Here is a 15,341-nt window from a genome sequence, read left to right on the forward strand (position 1 = left end):
GAGTGAGAAATGGAGGGAGCAGCGACGTCGCCACCCTCTTCACTCCCCTTTGGCCTGACCAGTGGGCCACGATGGCTGGCGTCGAAATCGTCTAAGTCCGATTTAGACGACTAACAGTGCTACTTCGTGACTCTACATCTCCAAATCCAGTTCGAGTTAGAAAAAATGGTATTAGTGAAATTTATAGAGCTATGTGAGATCTCCAACATTGATTTAGGAACCATCATCTAATTGGTTAGCAAGTTATAAAGCTCCAAAGTATTGCACTTGAAACTAAAATCAGCATTTTGGACAGCAAAATTTCTAAGTCTAGAAATAGCATTTTGTTGATTCTTGTGAGTTGTATTTAATGATGTTAGGCACTGAATTAGCTCATGATCCTTAAATAAAGTTTGTTTCACATAAGATAAGCTACAACTCTTATTAAGGGTGCACTACCATGCAAACACTCTATGCTATAGTTCAACTTTGGTCAAAGTAGGATCATCAAAATTGGAGTTTCTAGAATAACTATGACTTGGGGGCTGTTTTGGTCCATGTCATGAATACCAAACTTGTTCCATGTACCATCCTAAGTGTGTCTAAGGTGTTTTAGTGATCAACATCAACCACTTACCTTGACAAGCATGACCATAAAGCATACACACGTTGCAACATAGAATAACAGAGGTGCAGCTCACTGTGTTCAGCGATGCAGACATGGCTGGGGACATCGATGGATGGTGGAGTACCTTTGGCATGCTCGTCTTCCTCGGATCGGCTCCAATCTCATGGCTGTCGCTAAAACAGAGGGTGGTGGCACTGTCCACGTGCGAGGCAGAGTACGTGGCGGCGGCCACAATGGCGTGCCAAGCTGTATGGCTGTGTCGGCTGCTGGGCGAGATGACCGGTGTGGAAGCTCATCCACCAGCACTGATGGTGAACAACCAGCCCGCCCTCGCCCTCGTGAAGAACCCGGTTCTCCACGACCGGAGCAAGCACATCAACGTCAAGTTCCACTTCCTCAGGGACTGTGTCGATGGAGGGCAGATCGTCATCGAGTTCGTCGAAACTAGTCGGCACCTCGCGGACGTCCTCACCAAGCCGCTCGGACGTCTTTGGTTCACAGAGCTGAAGAAGATCAGCATGATGGAGGTTCTAGGGTTAGCAGCAGGATTAGGGGAAGAATTATAAAGTAATCTGCTGCACTCCCTCTGTACGCGCGGCAGCATCAGGCGCCGAAAGGGCTCCTCTGCTGCTGCACCGTAGCCGCGGGCAGGGGCAGGCGCCGAAAGGCTCCCCTACCGCACTGTAGCCACAGTAAGGGCAGGCGTCAAAGTCAGCCCTACTGTCACATCTAGCATTGTAGCAGCATGGCAGCCTGACATATCTGTATATTAGGATTAGATGGGTAGAGTTGTATATATAGCTTCCCACTGCAACTCAGTAAAGTGAGCGAGTTCAGTTTTGCCATCTCCTCATGCATAGCTCCGGCCAACGCTGGTGCTTGTATTGTATGCGTGCGCTCTATTCTCCCTCTCTCTTCTACCTCCAGCCATAGTGTGTGGTCGACAACGACGGTAAGCAGTCGGCTCACCAATGCGAGAGATCTCGTGACCAATATTCCGTTCATATATGTAATATGTATCCACAATCTCTCCTCCTCTATCATCACCTGTTAGCTACTCTCAGCCTCATCACGCCTACCACAGCAGGTCCGCTGCAGCTCTATTGCTGCTGAGTGCTGACTCTTCAGCCATCGCCTCTCCATCTCCCCAGCTCTCCCGGGCTTCATTATAGATGGCCAGCACAGCCAGAAACGCAGGAGGTCTCATGCATTATATTATACTCCCTCCGTATTAAAAAATAAAGTCATTTTGAACAAGGTTTAGGTCAAACATTGAGAATATAAATCATAAATAACTTTTAAGTTGTTGAGTTTAAAAATATGAAAACCATATGAATAGATTTGTCTTAAAAAAATACTTTCATAAAAATATACATATATCACTTTTCGATAAATATTTTTTATAAAAATAAGAAGTCAAAGTTATACTTTGGAGACCGTATCGCTGTCCAAAACGACTTTATTTTTCAATATTGAGGGAGTATATATAGACGGTTAGCACAGCTCACTGCCCGCATGACATCAGCCGGCTATTTCCCCTCGTTCCCTGTCACGTAATCCCGATATGATTGACCGAGGTCCTCTGTTTTGACCAGTGAACGGCCATCCAACCCCGCATCAAGCCACGAGAAAAAAGGATCGAGTTAGGGCATTTCTTGCCAGGAAACTTACAAAATGCTTTTTGCTGCATACAAGAATGAATTTTTTAACAATAGAAAATAAGGAAACATCCAAACTAGGGAGAAGTCCATTTTTAGCCATGCAACTATCACTCAAGTTTGATTTCAGCCACTGAACATGAAAAAATCTTTGGCAAATTTTTTTTTTTGAAAAGGACATATATATTAAACCATCAAACCCAGAATATAAAGATTAGGGATACAAATCCTCAATTACATGAAAACAGAGACCTCACAATAGTATAAAAATCCTTAACTGCTTCTAAGGAGAGTATCGAGGCAGAAGAGGCAGAAGAGCAATGCAGAATTAATTTGAGTAGGAGCTTCAATGTCCAATCCCACGAAAGCCTCGTGTTGACATTCAAAAATGTCCCAACATGGATTATGGGCATCTCCAATAAGTTCTAATCATCATGGACATGTTGGAAGTAGATTAGCGCGACAAATAGCGAAAGAAACACGCGAAGAAGAAGACGAGCCACGCGAGCCTGACAAAAGTCGGCTTAGCCGACTCCCCAAGTCGGCTAAGCCGTCTTCCCAACATCCTCAAATCTAAGAATGGACTTCACAATTGTGTTCCTCGAGCTGAGCAAAAAACATATATAAATCACGTCATTTGGAGTCCGGATGAATTAACTATGAATTTCAAAAGCTTTTTTCCTAGAATTTCCACTGCCAAGTCGGCTTAGCCGACTCCCTAGTTGGCTATGCTGGCTCCCCCTGTTTTCTGCCCTAAAACAGCGCTCTAGGCAACTATCTTAGGCAACTATCTTATAGGCACTATCTTAGCTAGGAGTAATAACAAATTAATGCAGCAACAAGTGCGGTTGGTCAAAAATAAATGATAAACCTTCGCAGCACGGGAAAGCGACGACGTGGCATGGTGGTGGTGGGTGTGGGGGTGGCCTCACATCTCTAGACAGCAGAAACATTTAAGTCCACACAACACCCCCCCGGACTTGATGACCTTCCCATCTTCCTCATTTCTTTTTTGTCCCTCCTGTCCCACTCTCCATCTCCAAAGAAACCCTAAATGTCACGCCTTCCACTCATCACCGCAAAAAATCCAATCATAGCCGCCACCATGCCATCCACAAGCCAACTCCCCCGTCCTCACCTTGCCACAATCTAGGACTTACACCCCCATCCCCCGCGTGCCTTTCCCCTCCCTCGCCCCAAATTCTATCCTAGTCACCACTAAGCGCATCCCCAAAAGCTGCCATCGCTGTCCCAGCCTCATCTTGATTTGAGACAAATCCCCCATAGCACGAAAACCCTAAAGCTCACAATCTTCCTCTACCCCATCCCTAAAATTCGATTGGTCATAGCCGCCGCCACCTAGAAACCCTAAAAACCACGTCTTCCCCTCACCCACCCCCAAATTCTAATCACAGCTGCCACCGCATCGCCAACCCCTGCCGCCTCACCACAATCAGGGACTCGCTAGTCACGACACCTCTTGCTGTGGAACATCAGGTACAGTCGTGTCATGATTGTTGTCCTTTTTCTTCTCTTGCTTTCCTTCCCCCTCCCCCTTACTATTTTTGTCATCTGATTTGATCCATCTCCTCCCGTTCCCCCCATGGATTACCTTTTCTAGCTTCTTCATTGTGCTCAGAGCTTTGGGTCCACTTTTAGATCCCTTGTGCCGAAAAGAAGCTGTCCAACCGCCTCAAACCTACTGATTCTCGAGCAACTTATCTTCCCCAAGATTCTCCTCCCGACGCTATTTCAACATAGAAGCAGAAGTAGTTCTCAGACTTGAGTGGGAGAAATCACACTGATTTCTCAAGCGCACCATTTGGTCTGGCATGGTCACCACAAGGCCATGTCGTGCCATGCTCGGGCCGGGCCAAAAAATCAGGCTTCATGTAGTGCTACGGGCCCACAGAATGCATGGCCATCTTAATCGTGGCCCCTTGTGCCCCTGTCACACTGTGCCTCCCTCTTTCCCCACTATTCCCATCCGCCACACCCCTCCTCGTCTTGGCGGACGCACGACCTCTTCCTCGTGCTCACCGGTGCCGGTGCCACCTCTTCTTTCTCACCGGCACCCACGTGGCCTCTTCCTCCTCGTCGGTGCCTACATCACTTCTTCCTCCTCTTTAACGGCAGCACACCGCCCGTCGGTCTCCCTCGCCACGACGCATTGCCCCTATGCCCCTCTCGATCCAGCGTGGCGGCAGCACCCTAGGACCTTCTCTAGGAGTGGATAAGGCACTGGATCCATTGATCTAGCGCTCCTCCTTGCGACTAGGTCACTACATGAGGACATGGTGGTGGCGGCGGACCTAGGAGTCTCTCCGAAGAAGACCTGCGGGTGCAGTGCTTCTCCTGTAAGTACACTCCCAAATGCCATATTTTTACATACTTTGCTTCTAATCAAAGCTAGCCATGGTAGAAAGCCAGATTTGACTCCAAGCATGGTTTGATAAAAATTATCAGAAGTTTGACTGCTGGAGATCTGCAGTTTCCTCGCGTAATCTGACGATCCGTTGCGTCCGAAGGCGACAAAGAAAGGAAAATTTGTGACTTCCCTTCCTTGAGGTTTGGTAGGAGCTAGCTCTCGTCCTCTACCATATGTGCCTGCATGTGGGCCCCTTCGGTACATGAGCCATACCTACATGTGGTCCCCCTTCGGGACCCAAGCCATGCCTTAGGTCATGGGCAGGTCCGATCCACTCTAGTGTACTGCAGCAGAATCAGTCTAGACTGTGAGGTCCAGCTCACACCAATGGAGGCGTGAGGTAGTAGAGCATTCCATAGCCCTAGTGTGTGCATGTAGTGGCTCATGGGCGCCATGCACGATATACAAAAAAAATTATTTTTTTGCTCACGATGTCTCCTTTCTCTCGCTTCCTCCGTCCGTCCTCATCCCCGCATGACCTGATAGAACCATCTCCCCAAGTCCTCCTCTCCCTCACCCTCACCCTCACCCTCACCCACATCCTCTCCAGAACAATTAATCCCACCGCGGATCCATAGATCGAGCGAGGCGAGGCACAGATCAGGCCAGCCGGCGAAGGATCCGTGCACGGGCAGAGTGTTCTGGGTACGGATCGGATTTGGTAGCCCGGCCTGCCTTGGGGACGGAAGGCGCTCCTCTACCGATGCATCGGTGAGTTCCCACCGGCAGGGACAGGAAGCACTCGGCGGCGCGACGCCAGCGGCAGCCGGTGAGCCAAGCGGGGCGGAAGCCATTGGGCACAGGCGCTATTGGCTCCGACGCCGCCGATTGACCACATCGCGGTGTGGCTAGGAGCTTATCGGGGAGGGCATGGCTGGCTCCAGCACCGTAGCTGCAAGGTCATCTTGGAGCTCCATGGGGACGATGCAGACGAGGTCCTCAATCAACCCTCCAGCGCATCTTCACTGTCTCCTTGATTAGTTCCATCCGGGGCAACTCATGTTTGATCTCCGTCAGCCTGAACTTATTGATCTTGGGGGCATGTTCGTCCCTCCCACTCTCAACATCCTCATCACTGTCGCCAATCTCACACACTCCTCTCTGTTGTCACCACTGATAGCAATCTCAAACCCATCACAAGCAGTACTTCCTCCATTGGCATTAGCAATTGGTCCATAAACCCATCACAAGTCGAAATGAACATGTGATGCAAATGTTTCTTTCTTTATGTATTACACATTTACAAAATGAGATCCATGAGTGAAAATGCCTATGCCCAAACTCGTGTTTGACCTTTGTTAGCCTGAACTTTGTGTTCTTGTGGGCATGTTCATCCCTCCTACTCTGCACATCCTCATCACTCTCTCCAATCTCACAACTCTCTCCACTCTCACCACCGGCAGCAAAATCTCAAACCCATCACAAGCAGTACTTCCTTCGCCAGCATTAGTAATTGCTCCCCAAACCCATCACAAGTTGAAATGGACAATGATGTAAATGTTTCTTTCTTTATGTATTACATACTTAAACAAAATGAGATCCGTGAGCGAGACTGCCTATCCACAACTTCTAATTAAGTGCTTTCAGATTCCAGAAGACTGTTTTCTTGGTCATGACAATCATCTCAAGGGAATGATAAATCAACCCTTTCAAATAGTGCAGTTCAAAATGCAATTCAAAATGCAGTTCTCGTTTTCGCAATAGAGCAGTTACTGCAGTGAATGTTCCAGCCACATTAGTTGAAGAAAATGTTCTAGACACATTCATTGAAAGAAGTGTTCCAGCGACAGAAGGTATGGTTGAGCATGGTGAATTCATAATTAGTATTGTTCTTTGTATACAGTAAGTTAATATGACAGTATAACCTCATATTTGCGGAGCTCTCCCAATAATTTTGATGTATCGGCAAATATCCTGAATGATGTCCCCATGGATGTCAGTGATTTACAAGCATAGAAGAAAATGGCACACAGAATCCACACAGTCCAAAACCTTGTGTGGTGCCAAATGAAGATGATAATAGAACAGCTCAAGATGTTCCTAATGATGACTGCAATGAGCCTAATGTTTGTAAACCGACATCTGGGCACAAAGGATTTAAACAAATATCTGCGTAGAAAAGCAACCAAGTCCGCAACCAGGTTCCACGCTGAGCATCTTTGAAAAGAAATGTTGGATCTGTTGGTAAGAAGAAAACGAATAAATCCACTGACTTGGCTGATATTTCAGATCTCAAATTTTGTCCGAGAAAGCCAAAAAAGATGAGGCGGTTATCAGAACTCACAGGCTCTCACCAGGTAGGTGGTTCTGCGGATGCTGTTGGAGTTGACCATGCAAACACTATTGATCTCTGCAAGGACGATAAAAGCAAAATGCCATTTGAGGCAGGAAATAATAATGACACTCCTGTTAGCACTCAGAAAGTAGGTGAAACACAATCAAGAGCTGTCAAGAACATTGTGAATCACACAGGAGAAGACAAGGTTGATGGTGGATCTTCTCTAATGAACTGGATGAAAACATTCATAATGAGAAAATCAAAGCGCAAAAAAGGACCCAGGACACAAGTTCTAGTAGTTATTTGTGTTTATACCACTGGAAATTGTGTGTAGGGTTGTAGGTAGCTTGGCAAAGAAATTCCAGTGTCATACACACAAATAGCTAGTTTGGGATAGCGAGTGAGCAAATCAGCGAATCCTAAATGACATACACTTTCTTTATAATCTAGTATGATGTATTATTTTACATTCAAGCAATGGAAAAACACATTGAATTTTTTCTTGTTTCTCTGGATAACTGGATATTATGAAATATTCACTTTTATTCATCATCACAGGTTTCTCTTGGTAAACATAAGATCTCGAATGGGTCTAGACTCTGTAAGCAGAATAAACCTAAGAATAAGAAGCAAGGAAAGCCAAAGATGCATGAGAAACATAATGTGATAGATGCATCCCCATGGACATTGTTAAACTTCTTGCCAGAAATCATCATGAGACGGTTGATAACTGACACCAATTTTTTGGAAAACAGTCATACTTGACCCAAGATAGCTGCAATTGATTGTGTGGAGATTGCTGCCAAGGACAATCCAATGGATACATCAACAGAGCTTGACACTAATTTCCAAAAATCTTTGGCATCAGAAAGTAAGTAGTTCTTACAGGGTCATGCATCATCTAGCTCAGATGCGCCAAGTGTGAACCCATAGAATTTACATACATAGAAGTGATCACAGTGTCACGCAACATCTAGCACCAAGGTTCTCAATGGTCACCTTCCAAAATCACAAATGCAGAATTCATTTCAGGTACATGTATTACCCATCACCAGGTCTTCCATTTTGTACCCTCCAAAGCTATGTGTCCTTGACATTTTAGATCGTGTCTAGGAACAACAATATTTTTGAAGGGAAGAAGTAACCATTGCATGTACCTCACCAATATTTGCACATCATCAACATATTGCTGAGTGTCCGATCAAAGCTGGAGCAATAAGGGGAAGGAAGGTAATGTGGGATTCTTTCAAGTCAACTTCAAGGAATTCACCAGCATCAACATATGGTTTTCAATTCTAGAAACTGACTTCAAGAAGTTGATCCAGCTTCCATTCATGTGTATGAAGCATCTAGTAGCTATGCCGCTCACCCTCTAGTCATTGCGGTTGTCTTAGACCACTGCACGAAGAAAGCAGTTAGCCAGGTTCAGCTGAAAAGTGTTCCAAGCATAGCATTAGCTATGGAGGCTGCTAGAAATGTTGTAAGAACATCATTAACTATGGAGGCTCGTAGAAGTGTTGCAAACACACCATTAACTATGGAGGCTGGTAGAAGTGTTGCAAACACATCATTAACTATGGAGGCTGGTACTGGTAGGCTATATGATCGGAGCTTCGTTGGATAGTCTGGCCTTTATCCAAACAAACCTACGGCTGCAACACATCTTTTGGGACTGGTGGCCATGGTGGATCCATCAACAGCGCAAGGCTTCACAAACTCAAAGAGCTAACATGTGCCAGATGGAACTTCAAACACAAACTCTCGGTTCACAGTATGCGTAGCATGAACAGTACAATGTATCACCCAACACATCATATGGATGCCACCAAATTGAAAAGGTTCCATTAACACTGCAAGACTTGTCTCGGCGTCAGGTCTAGCAAAACTTGTATAGACCTTTGCGCTGTCATCCTCGAGTAGCTGTGCTCGGTTCGTTGTTGTAGCAGGACATTGCAAATTGGTCTGAGAACTTTGGGACACTGTCTAGATATAGCCTTGGTGTGTCTAAAGGGACAACATCGCTTGTTGATATGGACAGAATAGGAAACTATGAGATCCTTAACTCAGGAATTTTCTCAGTAGGATGGAATGCGCTACAGGTGGGTTCTGTTAGCTCTATTCCCACCCAAAACATCGATTGCTAAGGCATGGTACTAGTCAACTGTGGACCAGTGGCAAAGGGAAAATGGTGCATCCTTTGGATAAGCTTGTGAGAAAGGATGTCTGCGTTACTAATAGAAACCCAGATGATTTTACTGTAATTAGTGACAAGAACAAGTATATGAGAAAACTTTGAGGTAGAGAGGAGTGTTATAGTTGGAAAACAGTTAGATTGATACATTTCACTTGATCAAGCGATTATCATTTGTAGTGGATAGAGGAAGGGCTTCGCTGAATCTTGTGCGAGGTAAAATATCATTTTTCTCTTTTTTCCCCGTTTTACTCAACCACTTCGATGAAACATAAAGGTTTTCTTACTTTAGTTGGATGGTGTATGCAGAATGTGTGTCAGACACTGATGGACGGGCTGTTTCCTGGATGGAGGAGGAACATTTACCATACTCAGGCGCAGCCTCTAGTATATTGTCTGCAAATGTATATAGGCGAAGAACTGATGCATGGTGGTCGTGGAAAACCCTAGTAAAGTTTATTTGTTCCGTACAAGCACAAAAGAGGGACATGTGAGGCTGTACTGTGGCCATAGAATAGAAATGTGTAAGTGCCAAAGGGGGGCTGTGTGGTTGTGCTATGTTTAAGGTAATAACCGTATAGGTCAACTGGTTTTGTCTCTGAGTGCTGTAAATCTTCAGGCTGCCCTGACGAAACCTTGAAAGAATGGCTGAATATTAGTAGATGAGTTCTGGTTCTCCGAAGAGGCACATTGTGACAGTAAGCTATTCTCGGACAGTGGGGCCTGCAGCTGTGCCATTGTTGAGTACACAAATCTGACCGAATGGTTGACTGGAGCAGTAGCTTGTGACGCATGGCTGGTGAGTGACAGAGAGAAGATCCGTGCTAGCAATGGGAAGGGAACCCAGTGGGAGAGGTGTTGCTGGTGTCCCTGCAGGCTGCAGTTGCTGGCAAAGCAGAGTCGCGACTCCTGCTTACATTTAGTTCCTCTGGTTCTGAAGATGTGTGCATCTGAATTACTAGTAGAAAGAAAACGCAGCAGGCAGGAATTCAGAAAGTCATTTCAGAGTGAATTGTGAGAAGCCTAGCCGCCCATGCGATGGCAAGTCGAGTGGTCGATGGCGGATGCCTTTAAAAGGAAGGAAGGGAGCGTGTGGCGACGGGCGAGGCAGACCGCCCTACGCACTCTGCTCTCTGCAAACCTCCCCGTCCGCTCAGCTCGGTCAAACAAGTCCGGTAGCACTGTTGTCGTCCCTTCGGAGCTCATGCCCACCGCGATTGACGCAACACTGCGACACGGCATGGGCGGAGCCCGGCGGCAGAGCCCCCTGCGTGGATGGGCATGTGCGCAGGTGGCTGGAGAATGCCGGCACCACGGCGGAGGACGCCCCAGACCGGGCCTTCAACGCGCTACTGCTCTTCGTCGGTGTACGCGTGTCCCTCGCCGAGCGCGACCACACGCTCTACTCGCTCCGCGTTCCTTCCTTGTAGCTCAGGCCCAGCCCAGCTCTCGCGTGACAAGTTCTTGGCTTGGCTTGGCTCTGATATCTGTTCAGGACGTGGAGGGGAACTGGCACACGGGCACCCTCACGGCAGCAGCGGACGACGTGTGCGCCGTGGCCATCATGTCCGTCGTGGGCATCATCAAGGTCTCCATCCACTACCACATCTCCTACTTCACACCGGCCAAGCTCCATGTGTGTACACACCACACCACTACCTCCTTACCTACTACTGTCTTCTCCCAAGTTTCTTTTAGTTTCGCTTTCATTCCCTCCTCCTCGGGACGCCAAAAGAAATAATCATCTCGATTCTTTTCCCTTCCCCACCACATGAGTATGGGGTGTGTTTGGTTTGGTGCCAAACCCTTGGCTTGGTTCCGTGGAGCCAAGTTGGGCATGTTTGGTTGGCTATAAGTGGGCTGGGTCCTGGCTTCGAGAGGCCACTTGTATGCCCCTGGCACGAAAAAACACTAGCGGCAGCCGTTTTTCTAGAGCCTAGCTTGGCCCAGCCCCGCTTACGCAGCGTCTGGTGGGCCCAGGTGCCTTGGGCTGGCCACCAAAAGTGCAGTGTCACCGTCAGCTAGGGTTTCCCTTGCTACTGTTCACTCGCTTCCCTCTACGGCGCCGCTCTCTCTCGTTCTCTCCCCATTCCGTCGTTGTCCTCCTTGGTGTGCCACTGGTGGTGGTGAGCTTCATTGGCGTTGCTGGTATGCTAGGAAGGCCACTGGTATGCGGCCTCATTGCCATCTACTTCGCCTGTTCTTCTTTGTTGTTTCTTCTTGTACACTTTTCGACACTGTTTTTGTTCGGATCCATCGATTTTTCCACTGAGCTTTAGGGTTTGGTCAATGATTGTTGCGGATCTAGGTGACGCACGACTTGGTGTGATAGCCGGTCCTTTGATTTGCTTACGTTTTAATTCATACTGCTGCAATGTCGTGATCACCCCCATTTGTTGTTTAGCCTCGTGTGTTCCGGTTCGGATCCATCGATTTTTCCACTGAGGTTTAGGGTTTAGTCCTTTGATTTGCCTAGGGTTTAACTCATACTACTGTAATGTCGTACTAATTGATACCCCATTTTTTGTTTAGCCTCATGGAACCTTCAACTAGGCATCGTGGATAATTTCTTGTTTAGCAAACCCCATGTTGGCTTGCTGGAAACAGGTTTAGCTTAGCTAGGCTACAACTAAAGCAGGAAACAAAACACACCAATAGTGTCTAGTACAGGATGCTCATGAAGGCGAGGCCGCACCATATCAGGCGTAATTATCCCAGTGAAACAGGGTTTGGCATTGGACAGTGGAGACCGTGCCGTGGGTATTTGCTTTATTTCTATCGTTCTGTGATTTCTGTCGTTCTGAGCTATGAACATGTTTGCATGTTTTCTTTAATCTTGTTATCGAATTCACATGCATTAATTAATCAGTATGGTATATTGGTTTGTACTCCCTATGTCCCGTTATGAGTCGTATAACACTCGTGTCAGTGAGAAAAGAAACAAGAGGTTTGCTACGTGTGGTGTAGCCACTCGACACACTCCTTTACACACACATACACACACGGAACTTGGTCCAGTGAAGTGAACTAGCTGTAGGATCTCGCCTTGATCAACGCACAGTAATTACTGGCTGAAGCACATTTAGGTTTCTGTGACAGGAGCTGAATTCCATTTCAGGGCCTGTGATTTGTCTACAAATTCAGTTCCTGATGTCCCCTCTAAATTAATCATGCGTTGGCATGCAAGCACGAAAAATTTCGTCTCTGTACTGAGTTAATCTCAGCCTTTCTGTTGCATTGCTAGCACCATTTGTTAATGGACTTTGTTCGATATGCCATCGCGTTTTATACATCCGATGACTCATAACGACGCGTCCATTGTTTTGTTTTGAATTTTTTTTAACGAGAAATCCATGGCCATTCCAAAGTAACTTCACCTAATCTTCAGAAGCCGAAGCGTGGTATGGACATGGGCAACGCCGGTGACGGCGAAGCGTGGGCGTTGTGGCAGGTGGCCCGCTACTAACTTCTGATCCTTATGCCACGCTTTTTTGTCACAATGCCAAGATTTAGTTGCAACAGGGGGTGTTATTACAATCATTTGCACTTTCGGTTGCGATGGATGGGATTTTTGCCACGCAAATTGTTTTGTGGACGTAAGTAAGGAGATCATTGCGAAAAATAAGTGTTATCGCAACCAGTTGTGGAACGGTTGCAATAAGTGATAACTACTGCCACAATTTAATTTGTGTTGCAGGTAGTTTTATTGGCGTTGCGAAAAGTAAGATGATATTGCAACTCTTTAGTTGATGGTTGCAATAGCCCGTCTATATTGCAACGAACATGTTTCGTTGTATGTAATAGTCGCTTGCGTTGCAAAAAAGTTGTACATATAGCAACGAAAAAAAATCGTTGTAATCACTAAGGTTCAGAGAACTACGCTTATAGGAAAAAATTAAAAAAAGAGAGAGATATAACCTTTGAGACTAGAGGAAAGCAACTCACGACTACACCGTAGTAGTATTCTTGTTATAAGTAGCCACATAACCTTATACAAATTTGAATAGCATGTCTATGTTGCGATATGTTTTGGTGGCAAATGGTACTCTTGCCGCGGCACAATGACCGTGGCAATAATGTATGATCACTTACAACAAATAAAATTACGTGGCCAATGGTGTACTTGCCACGGCATGGAGGTTGTGGCAATAACACCTTAGGCAATACAGACTATTGCAACGATGTTGTTCGTGGCAAATGTCTCTATTGCTATGCTATCGATCGTTTCATGTATCACCTCTAGCTACGAAGACCAGCGTGGCAAGTGCTTATATTGCCACGATCGTGAACATTGCAACAACATCCTATTGCCATGCTTGGCAACGGATACCTATTGTTGCAAGAAACCCGAACAGTTGCAACACCAAACTAGCAATAGTTGCAATACATTATTCCAACGTTAGTTTTTGCAACCATTGGCGACCAATGCTATTTCGTTGCAACATCTACCTTTTGCAACCAAATTCGGCCTATTGCAATGTTTTTTCGTCGTTGCGCAAGGGTTAGAAGTTAGTAGTGGCCATGGCAAGGAAGTGGCTGGTGAAACCCGTGTGGGGTACGATGGCGACGTTGGCGCCCGCACGGCCGGCGACAGCCAGACGCTATAAGCTGCGTGGTGCTTGCCGGCGCGCGCGTCTTCGTCGCCGAGCCTGGCCGCGTTGTCTGCTCGCTCCGCATGCGCGCCCCGTCGCCGTGCGTGCCGGCCGTCGGCCCAACTCCCCAATTATAGCACCGTTGGCTTTGTCCCGGAGCACCTGAGCCTGCTGGCTTGTCGTGGGTGCAGGACGCAGAGGGGAGAGGTGGCACGCTGGAGCCATCGCGGTTGCGGTGGACTGCGTGTGCTCGGCGGTGGTCCACACGGTGGAGGGCGCGCCCACGGCCACTGTCCAGTCGTCCACTACAGCTTATCCTACTTCTCGCCGGCCTATCGCGATTATGTCCACTCCGACCCAGATTAACCTTCCATTTCCTGTCTGTGTTCCCACAACTCTGGAATTGGAACACTCACTACTAGCTCCGGCCAGCCTCATTGCAGACGGAGTTGGAGGTGGAGGGGCGAGTGCTGAGCCAGAAGGGGAAGCTGACGGCTGCGGTGGTGGAGGTGCACAAGGAGTCCGGCGAGCTGGTCGCCGTAGGGAGGTAGTGGTGACCCCTGCCTGGCCAACCGAGGCCAACAAAACCAGCAAGCTTTGAAGGAGGAAGAAAAATGATTGTGTAATAATAAGATAGCACACTTCTTATCATGGAAATTCGATCTTTCAAAAGAAGAAAAAAATTGTCTTGGTACCTATTCCTTGTTTACATGAGCTCGGACTCGGTCGTTGCGGACGGGATCAGAATCAGAGTGTGTCCGCTTGATGTGTGTGTGTTCACGCAGGAACGAGTGGTGCCGCGCATTGTCTGGACTCTGGATCTTGCATTGCATTGGGGATGGCACGCGGCACGCCGTGGACCGTGTTGACCACCGCATGCCGTTTGCCTATTTATGTTGCAACAGATAGGATCATGGAATTAGGTTGGCCGCGCCAAAAACTCTCTCGCCTTCTTTGCATTGGTGTGCGTGTGCAGGCGATCGTCCGGTGAGCACCGCACCTCCGGCAGTGGCCAAACTGGTTTGGTACCTGGATGAAGAAAAGCTATTCATCTACTTGGGATAACAACGAGGACGGGGACCACACGTGATGGAGCCACCACTCACATGACCAGCACATGTTGGGAGAGGGCCGAACACGTGTGTCTATCATCATGTGATTGGTGGCGCCTGTGTCTAGCATTTATTAACCCATTGTGTATGGTTGACTTTTACTATATAGAATATGATTTGTATGGGCGACTCCAGAGGCTCTGTAGGGGCGGTTTATCCAACCGCCTCTACGCAAGGGTCTGTATAAATCTTGTATTTGTAGGAGCGGTTTCCAGACCGCTCCTACAAATCGATAGTCGCATCTACAAATCGATTTGTAGGGGTGACTAGATATTGAGCTGCCCTACAAATTAATTTCTAGAAATCACGAAAAAATGGACAAAAAATAGCTTTTTTTAATCCGATGAGGTCCCCACCGGCAGCCACACCACCCACTCTATCGGAGTAGCATTTTTTCACGATTTTTGCACACTTTGCGTCAGGCAGGATTTAAACCCACAACCTCTCCCTCACAAACAAACTCCTCTACCACTGC

General features: G+C 47.2%; 3 pseudogenes; all 3 read left to right on the top strand.

Moving 5' to 3' along the window:
• The first annotated feature begins 699 nt into the window (after positions 1–699).
• On the top strand, positions 700–7,326 carry LOC136488673 (uncharacterized; annotated as a pseudogene).
• Positions 7,327–7,448: 122 nt separating this feature from the next.
• On the top strand, positions 7,449–9,267 carry LOC136488674 (uncharacterized; annotated as a pseudogene).
• A 4,028-nt stretch (positions 9,268–13,295) lies between these two features.
• On the top strand, positions 13,296–14,355 carry LOC136488675 (uncharacterized; annotated as a pseudogene).
• Positions 14,356–15,341: the final 986 nt, after the last annotated feature.

The sequence above is a fragment of the Miscanthus floridulus genome, chromosome 10 (genome assembly GCF_019320115.1).
Source record: "Miscanthus floridulus cultivar M001 chromosome 10, ASM1932011v1, whole genome shotgun sequence".
Lineage (NCBI taxonomy): Eukaryota > Viridiplantae > Streptophyta > Magnoliopsida > Poales > Poaceae > Miscanthus > Miscanthus floridulus.